The sequence below is a fragment of the Oryctolagus cuniculus genome, chromosome 19, assembly GCF_051225735.1.
Source record: "Oryctolagus cuniculus isolate XC-2025 breed Fujian yellow rabbit chromosome 19, ASM5122573v1, whole genome shotgun sequence".
Taxonomy (NCBI): domain Eukaryota; kingdom Metazoa; phylum Chordata; class Mammalia; order Lagomorpha; family Leporidae; genus Oryctolagus; species Oryctolagus cuniculus.
The window spans coordinates 24159777-24169128 of record NC_142885.1 but is presented as its reverse complement, the minus strand read 5'-3'; positions in this window follow the sequence as shown (position 1 = coordinate 24169128).

Genomic DNA, 9352 nt, shown 5'->3' with positions numbered 1-9352 from the left:
TATTGTCATGTTTAATCCCAGTGAGAGTCAAGTTGGGAATTGATCATTTCTTTTTTCTTTTTTCTTTCTTTTTTTTTTTTTACAGAAGATCAGTTTAGTATACATTAAGTAAAGATTTCAACAGTTTGCACCCCCATAGAAACACAAAGTGAAATATACTGTTTGAGTACTCGTTATAGCATTAAATCTCAATGTACAGCACATTAAGGACAAAGATCCTACATGAGGAGTAAGTGCACAGTGACTCCTGTTGTTGACTTTACAAATTGACACTCCTGTTTATGGCATCAGTAATCTCCCTATGCTCCAGTCATGAGTTTCCAAGGCTATGGAAACCTTTTGAGTTCACTGCCTCTTATCTTGTTTAGACAAGGTCATAGTCAAAGTGGAGGTTCTCTCCTCCCTTCAGAGAAAGGTACCTCCTTCTTTGAAGACCTGTTCTTTCCACTGGGATCTCACAGAGATCTTTCATTTAGGTTTTTTTTTTTTTTCTTACCAGAGTGTCTTGGCTTTCCATGCCTGAAATACTCTCATGGGCTTTTCAGCCAGATCCGAATGCCTTTAGGGCTGATTCTGAGGCCAGAGTGCTGTTTAGGACATCCGCCATTCTATGAGTCTGCTGAGTATCTCGCTTCCCATGTTGGATCACGCTCCCCTTTATGTATTCTATCAGTTAGTATTAGCAGGTACTAGACTTGTTTGTGTGCTCCCTTTGACTCTTAGTCCTTTCATTATGATCTATTGTGAACTGAAATTGATCACTTGGACTAGTGAGATGGCATTGGTACATGCCACCTTGATGGGATTAAATTGGAATCCCCAAATCTACCATTTGGGGCAAGTCAGCTTGAGCATGTCCCAAATTGTACATCTCTTCCCTCTCTTATTCCCACTCTTATGTTTAACAGGGATCACATTTCAGTTAAATTTCAACACTTTAAAATAACTGTGTATTAATTACAGAATTAAACCAGTCATATTAAGTAGAACAGACAAAAAAATACTAAGAGGGATAATGTATTAAGTTGTTCATTAACAGTCAGGGCTATGCTGATCAAGTCACCATTTCTCAGTGTCCATTTCACTTCAACAGGTTTCCTTTTTGGTGTTGTCAGTTGTCACTGATCAGGGCGAACATATGGTATTTGTCCCTTTGGGACTGGCTTATTTCACTCAGCATGATGTGTTCCAGATTCCTCCATTTTGTTGCAAATGACTGGATTTCGTTGTTTCTTACTGCGGTATAGTATTCTAAAGAGTACATATCCCATAATTTCTTTATCCAGTCTACCGTTGATGGGCATGTAGGTTGGTCCAGGTCTTGGCTATTGTGAATTGTGTTGCAATAAACATTAGGGTGCAGACCGCTTTTTTGTTTGCTAATTTAAATTCCTTTGGGTAAATCCCAAGGAGTGGGATGGCTGGGTCGAATGATAGGGTTATATTCAGGTTTCTGAGGAATCTCCAGACTGACTTCCATAGTGGCTTGACCAGTTTGCATTCCCACCAACAGTGGGTTAATGTTCCTTTTCCCCCACATCCTCGCCAGCATCTGTTGTTGGTAGATTTCTGAATGTGAGCCATTCTAACTGGGGTGAGGTGAAACCTCATTGTGGTTTTGATTTGCATTTCCCTGATTGCTAGCGACCTTGAACATTTTTTCATGTGCCTGTTGGCCATTTGGATTTCCTCTTTTGAAAAATGTCTATTGTGGTCCTTGGCCCATCTCTTAAGTGGGTTGTTGGTTTTGTTTTTGTGGAGTTTCTTGATCTCTTTGTAGATTCTGGTTATTAACCCTTTATCTGGTGCATAGTTTGCAAATATTTTTTCTCATTCTGTCGGTTGTCTCTTCACTCTCCTGACTGTTTCTTTTGCAGTACAGAAACTTCTCAATTTGATGCAATCCCAATAGTTGATTTTGGCTTTGACTGCCTGTGCCTCCCGGGTCTTTTCCAGAAATTCTTTGCCTGTGCCAATATCTTGAAGGGTTTCTCCAATGTTCTCTAATAACTTGATGGTGTCAGGTCATAGATTTAGGTATTTAATCCATGTTGTGTGGATTTTTGTGTAAGGTGTAAGGTAGGGGTCTTGCTTCATGCTTCTGCACGTGGAAATCCAGTTTTCCCAGCACCATTTATTGAATAGACTGTCCTTGCTCCAGGAATTGATTTTAGATCCTTGATTAAATATAAGTTAGCTGTAGATGTTTGGGTTGATTTCTGGTGTTTCAATTCTGTTCCATTGGTCTGTCCATCTGTTTCTGTACCAGTACCATGCTGTTTTGATTACAACTGCCCTGTAGTATGTCCTGAAATCTGGTATTGAGATGCCTCCGGTTTTGTTTTTGTTGTACAAGATTGCTTTAGCTATTCGAGGTCTCTTTTGCCTCCATATAAATTTCAGCATCATTTTTTCCAGATCTGAGAAGAATGTCTTTGGTTTCCTGGTTGGAATTACATTGAATCTACAAATTGTTTTTGGGAGAATGGACATTTTGATGATGTTGATTCTTCCAATCCATGAGCATGGAAGGTTTTTCCATTTTTTGGTATCCTCTTCTATTTTTTTCTTTAAGATTTTGTAATTCTCATCGTAGAGATCTTAAACGTCCTTGGTTAAGTTTATTCCAAGGTATTTGATTGTTCTTGTAGCTATTGTGAATGGTATTGATCTTAGCAGTTCTTCCTCAGCCGTGGCTTTGCTTCTGTATACAAAGGCTGTTGATTTTTGTGCATTGATTTTATATCCTGCCACTTTGCCAAACTCCTCTATGAGATCCAATAGTCTCTTAGTAGAGTTCTTTGGATCCCCTAAGTACAGAATCATATCATCTGCAAAGAGGGATAGTTTGACTTCTTCCTTCTCAGAATCCGGCACCCTGACCAGGACTAGAACCTGGTGTGGCAGTGCCGCAGGCGGAGGATTAGCCTAGTGAGCCGGGGCACCGGCCTGCATGGTATGATTCTAATTCTTTTAAATTTGCTGAGACTTGCTTTATGGCCTAGTATGTGATCAATCCTAGAGAAAGTTCCATGCACTGCTGAGAAGAATGTGAATTCTTTAGATGTAGGATTGAAAGTTCTGTAGATATCTGTTAGATCCATTTAGGCAATAGTGTCGATTAAATCTGCTCTTACCTTGTTGATCTTCTGTCCGGATTATCTGTCTGTTTCTGAGCGTGGAGTATTGAAGTCCCCCAGTACTATTGTATTGGAATCTAAGTCTCCCTTTAAGTCCCTTAACATATCTTTATATAGACCGGTATCCTGTAATTAGGTGCATATACATTTATAATAGTTACATCTTCCTGTTGAATTGAACCCTTAATCATTATATAGTGCCCCTTTTTGTCTCTCTTAACAGTTTTTGTATTAAAGTTTATTTTGTCTGATATTAATATGGCTACACCTGCTTTTTTTGGTTTCTGTTGGCATGGAATATCTTTTTCCAGCCTTTCACTTTCAGTCTGCATGCCTCTTTGTTAGAGAGATGTGTTTCTTGTAGGCAACAAATAGTTGGGTTGTGTTCTTTGAGCCAATCAGCCAACCGGTGTCTTTTAACTGAAGAATTAAGACCATTAATGTTTAATGTGACTATTGATATGTAGTGACTTTGCCCTGCCATTTTCCCGGAGATATTTTCTAATATATGCTTTGAGCTTCCCATGCTCATTTTACTGGTAGGTTTTCTTCCTTTCCCTTCTTTCATATTGATGGCCATGTTTCTGTGTTTCTGAGTGTAGCACATCTTTAAGTATCTTTTGCAGGGCCGGATAAGTGGCCACAAAGTCTTTCAATTTCTGTTTGCTATGAAAGGTCTTTATTTCACCTTCATTCACAAATGAGAGCTTGGCAGGATATAATATTCTGGACTGGCAATTTTTCTCTCTCTTCGCACCTGTGCTATGTCTCGCCATTCCCTCCTAGCCTGTAGTGTTTCTGATGAGAAGTCAGCTGTGAGTCTGATTGGAGATCCTCTGAGAGTAATCTGACGTTTCTCTCTTGCACATTTTAGGATCTTTTCTTTATGTTTCACTGTGGTGAGTTTAATTACCACATGTCGTAGTGAGGATCTCTTTTGGTCATGTTTATTGGGGGTTCTATGAGCTTCCTGTACTAGGATGTCTCTGTCCTTCTCCAAACCTGGAAAGTTCTCTGCTAGTATCTCACTACAAAGGCCTTCTAATCCTTTCTCTTTCTCCATGCCTTCAGGAACTCCTAGAACTCGAATGTTGGTTTTTTTAATAGTATCCTGTAGATTCCCAACAATATTTTTTAGATTTCTAATTTCCTCTTCTTTTCTTTGGTTTGACTGTATGTTTTCCTGTGCTCTATCTTCTAAGTCCGATATTCTCTCTTCTGCTTCACCCATTCTGTTTTTAAGGCTTTCTAATGTGTTTGTCATTTGATCTATTGAGCTCTTCATTTCATTTTGATTTCTCTTCACTATCACACTTTCCTGTTCTACTAGTTTCTGCGTTTCATTTTGATTCTTCCTTAAAATTTCATTTTCATGAGAGAGATATTCAATCCTGTCCAATAAGGATTTTTGTAGTTCAAGGATTTGCTTTTGAAAACTTCTAAATGTTCTTATCATAAATTTTTTGAAATCCGTATCTTGCATTTCTTCTATTTCATCATCTTCATAATCTTGGCTTGGGGTGTTTTGTTTATTTGGAGGCATCATAGTGTCATCGTTGGTCTTGTTCCCTCGATTTCTGTGTTTGTTGCTTGGCATAGTTAATTCTTTCATCACTGTGCATTTTTTTTAATTTTTTTTTTATTTTATATTATGTCCATGTTAAGTGGACTGCCTGCTGTTGGAGGAGCCTTGGAGACTTGAGATCGGTGTGGCCTGAGAGCTCTGCTTGGTTCTTCCAGGTTATGGGTGTGCAAAGGTGACACCCTTTGGTTATGCGTGGTAAATCTCTCTCTTTTTATTTATTTATTTATTTAATTTATTTATTCAGGGGGTAAGTAAAACCACATCGCACGGCTGTGCAGAATTGATGGTATTTAGCTTCCAGTCTCTGGCTCTACCCAAAGAGTCTGTGCAGGCTCTGTTTCTCCTCTGGACTCCCACTGTGTTGTCTAGGCTACTGAATTGTAATGACTCAGTTCCTTAGCTCTGCCCTGTTGTTATGTTTTTATTTTATCTTTTATTTAATGAATATAAATTTCCAAAGTACGACTTATAGATTACAATGGCTTCCCCCCCATACGGTCCCTCCCACCCACAACCCTCCCCTTTCCCACTCCCTCTCCCCTTCCATTCACATCGATTCATTTTCGATTATCTTAATATACAGAAGATCAGCTTAGTATACATTAAGTAAGGATTTCAACAGTTTGCTACCACACAGAAACATAAAGTGAAAAATAATAGATGATTTTTTTAAATGATGATGAAATCAGAGCAGACCTATTGTCATGTTTAATCCCAGTGAGAGTCAAGTTGGGAATTGATCATTTCTTTTTTTTTTATTTTACAGAAGATCAGTTTAGTATACATTAAGTAAAGATTTCAACCGTTTGCACCCCCATAGAAACACAAAGTGAAATATACTGTTTGAGTACTCGTTATAGCATTAAGCCTCAATGTACAGCACATTAAGGACAGAGATCCTACATGAGGAGTAAGTGCACAGTGACTCCTGTTGTTGACTTTACAAATTGACACTCCTGTCTATGGCATCAGTAATCTCCCTATGCACCAGGCATGAGTTTCCAAGGCTATGGAAGCCCCTTGAGTTCTCCGACTCTTATCTTGTTTAGACAAGGTCATAGTCAAAGTGGAGGTTCTCTCCTCCCTTCAGAGAAAGGTACCTCCTTCTTTGAAGACCTGTTCTTTCCACTGGGATCTCACTCACAGAGATCTTTTTGCCAGAGTGTCTTGGCTTTCCATGCCTGAAATACTCTCATGGGCTTTTCAGCCAGATCCGAATGCCTTTAGGGCTGATTCTGAGGCCAGAGTGCTATTTAGGACATCTGCCATTCTATGAGTCTGCTGAGTATCTCACTTCCCATGTTGGATCACACTCCCCTTTATTTATTCTATTGGTTAGTGTTAGCAGATACTAGACTTGTTTATGTGCTCCCTTTGACTCTTAGTCCTTTCATTATGATCAATTGTGAACTGAAATTGATCACTTGGACTAGTGAGATGGCATTGGTACATGCCACCTTGATGGGATTGAATTGGAATCCCCTGGTATGTTTCTAACTCTACCTATTGGGGCAAGTCATCTTGAGCATGTCCCAAATTATACATCCCCTGTTGTTATGTAAATCGAGAGAGGGGACCTGCTCTTTGTCTTTTGCAAACTCTTGCAAGCCTTGCAGAGAGAAACCCCCCACCTTTTTTTCTTTCTCTCAGGTAGTGCATCCGGTGCACTTTCCCACTCCCCTCTAGATTCTGACTGCCGTTTCCCCACCAATGTCTCGGGTTATTGAGCTCACCTCCCCTTCCAGCGCCTATGTGTGGACTCAGAGCCCTGGGTGTCCCAACTCTCCCCGCTGGTGTCTGTGTGACATGCACTCCCCTTTCTGCACTGGTGCGCAGACCCTGCGGCTCCCATGGCTCGGCTTTCGTACAGTGGGCGACCTTGTTCTCCCAGTAGGTCCTCTGAGTCTCAGCCACTAGATCCAGAAGAGTTTCCTCTGCAATTTTTTCTGGTCCTTTTTCTGAGGCTATCGTAACTCCACTTTTATTAAACTAAATTTTCCCGGACTATCGGTGTGCACCCTCACTATTCCGCCATCTTGGCTCCACCCCGATTCAATTTTTAAATGTATCTATATCTTTAAGCATATCAAATGTCAAAATGAGATTATTGAGAAAACACATGGTAATAGAGAATTATTAGATTTATTTCAAAAATTCTTATTGAAATTTTTATAGGCTCTCAAAACTTGATGTAGCAATCTATTTTTTCTGGGACCACATTTGTTCCTTTGTCCACTCCTGTTAGCATTATTTGGCAAAAGTTGTACATTGAGGTACACGTGAGAGAATTATTACTCAATTTTCCTGGCCAGTTTTAGGTAAGAAATCAGGAAACAACCACAACCACCACAACAAACACCACTTTCTCAAGAGCATTTGCAGATCAGTTCTGCAGACTTCAAACGTTTTCAGGTTTGGAATGTTTAGACTACCGCTCTCATGCTAAATTCTCAGTGGCTTTCTTTCTATTTCTGAATTGCTTTTTACAAACAGAATGCAGCATAAGGAACTGACAGCAAAATACACTGTTCCCCAGATGGTTCAAATAATAACTATGCCAATTGTTTGTATTTATATTGCAAACATCATATTTTCACCTAAGTATCACTTACCTCAAATGTTAACTGAATAGTTTTATAGAATTGTTTTTTAAGATTTATTTTCTTTGAGAGGCAGAGTTATTCTACAAAAAGAAATAGATATCTTCAATACAAGCATAATTTTTATTCCTTCAAGTGATAGAGAAATATGTTTTGTACCTTCAATTTGAACAGGATCTCCCCAAAATTAAATTAGATATATTGTTTACCAGTGTGATAAAATGTATCTCACAAAGAGAAAATATGATACAAAAATATAATTTACTTTATTTCTTGAATACTCATATATGTCTTGCTAGACTAAGAATAGAATCAATATATTTTGTCAATCTAATCATTCTGAAACAAAATCAAATAATGAGTAATTTGGAAATGTTTATGAATTATTTTTCTGTTTATTTCTATGGAGGAAGGAGGAATGATGGTAATGTTTCCAAATTCTTCTGGTTAAATGTGGAACAATTAAAAAATAACATGATATAACTGTAAGTAGGTCTTAGGTAAAAAATGCATGTGCAACCATGCATGACATGAAATGTATTAAGTTAATACAATCCTTGACTTTTTTTTTAACAGGCAGATTGGACAGTGAGAGAGAGAGAGACAGAGAGAAAGGTCTTCCTTTTTCTATTGGTTCACCCCCACAGTAGCCGGGATCCAGGTGCTTCTCCTGGTCTCCTGGGCGGGTGCAGGGCCCAAGCACTTGGACCATCCTCCACTGCCTTCCTGGGCCATAGCAGAGAGCTGAACAGGAAGAGGAGCAACCAGGACAGAACTGGCACCCTGACTGGGACTAGAACCCTGTGTGCTGGCACTGCAGGTGGAGGATTAGCCTATTGAGCCACAGCGCCGGCCTATAGTCGTTGACTTCTGATACCTGTGGTGTCCATTCCAATGAAGATTCTGATTGGCTAGCTCATGGTAACATCAAGGACTCTGGTTGGTGTGACTTTAAAACAACTATTGGATTGATTCACATATGTTAAACATAAATTTTAAAATATATGACTACTTTACTTATTAGTTGTGGCAGTTACTGTTACCTGTTCCCTTTTATCTTTGCTTTATAAAACACACAAAAACATTCATTTGCCATATTCTTCAAATTAAGAGAATGGTTTACTGCATGATGATGTTTAGATTCTCTTTGATCACCCAAGGATTGATTTTTTTCTTGCCATAATAAATCTACAAATGAAAACCTGTGATTCATTAATGATCTTGATCTGAATTAGTACAGAGCAGATGAGTCTGGGGCACTCTTAGATATGAATATTAAAATCTATAGAAATTAAAGAAATTACAATGGGGAGACAAAAATTATTTATAAAGGATCATTTATTAAACATTTTTCACAAAATACAAAGATGGTTGTTCTGCAAGAATACATCACATATTAAAAAATAATGTGTTTTTACTGAATTTAATTTGAAGACATTCAGAACTGTTTTGTCTATTCCCTTGGGGAGCCCATTTGGCTTTGCTCCTTGTCTGACACCATTTCTAAGAAGGAAGAAACATTTTCTTGTTAATTAAGTCATATTCATAACAGCTTTAATTTTATAGAAATAAAATCACAGTGTCTGCCACAACAAAGCTCTTTCCACAAAGTAACTGATTTGCCTATGATCCTATTTTTTTTCAAGCTACAAGATAGGATAAATCAAGGAGGAGCTAGGTAAGTTGTATAAAAACTTATTAGCAGCAGTGATAGTAAATGCAACATAACGTTTGTTTTGTCTGTGGTACAAGAATATGTCGTATTAGACTACTGTATTTTTCTCTACTTGTACACAAGTAAGTGCATACGGATTGTCTCAGAATGACACATGCATAAAAAGGCAGGAAGCTGGCCTGGCTGGCATTATCAGTGCCTATTTTCATCAGCTAATATGAATGAATTGCTAAAATTAGTGAAGACAGGAAAATGACTTAAGGATAATATTACAGAGTTAAACTACATCCTTTTTAAAATCTACTTGAATGATCTCAGGCCCTTTGGCTGTTCAGGATAAAAGGTTTTATGT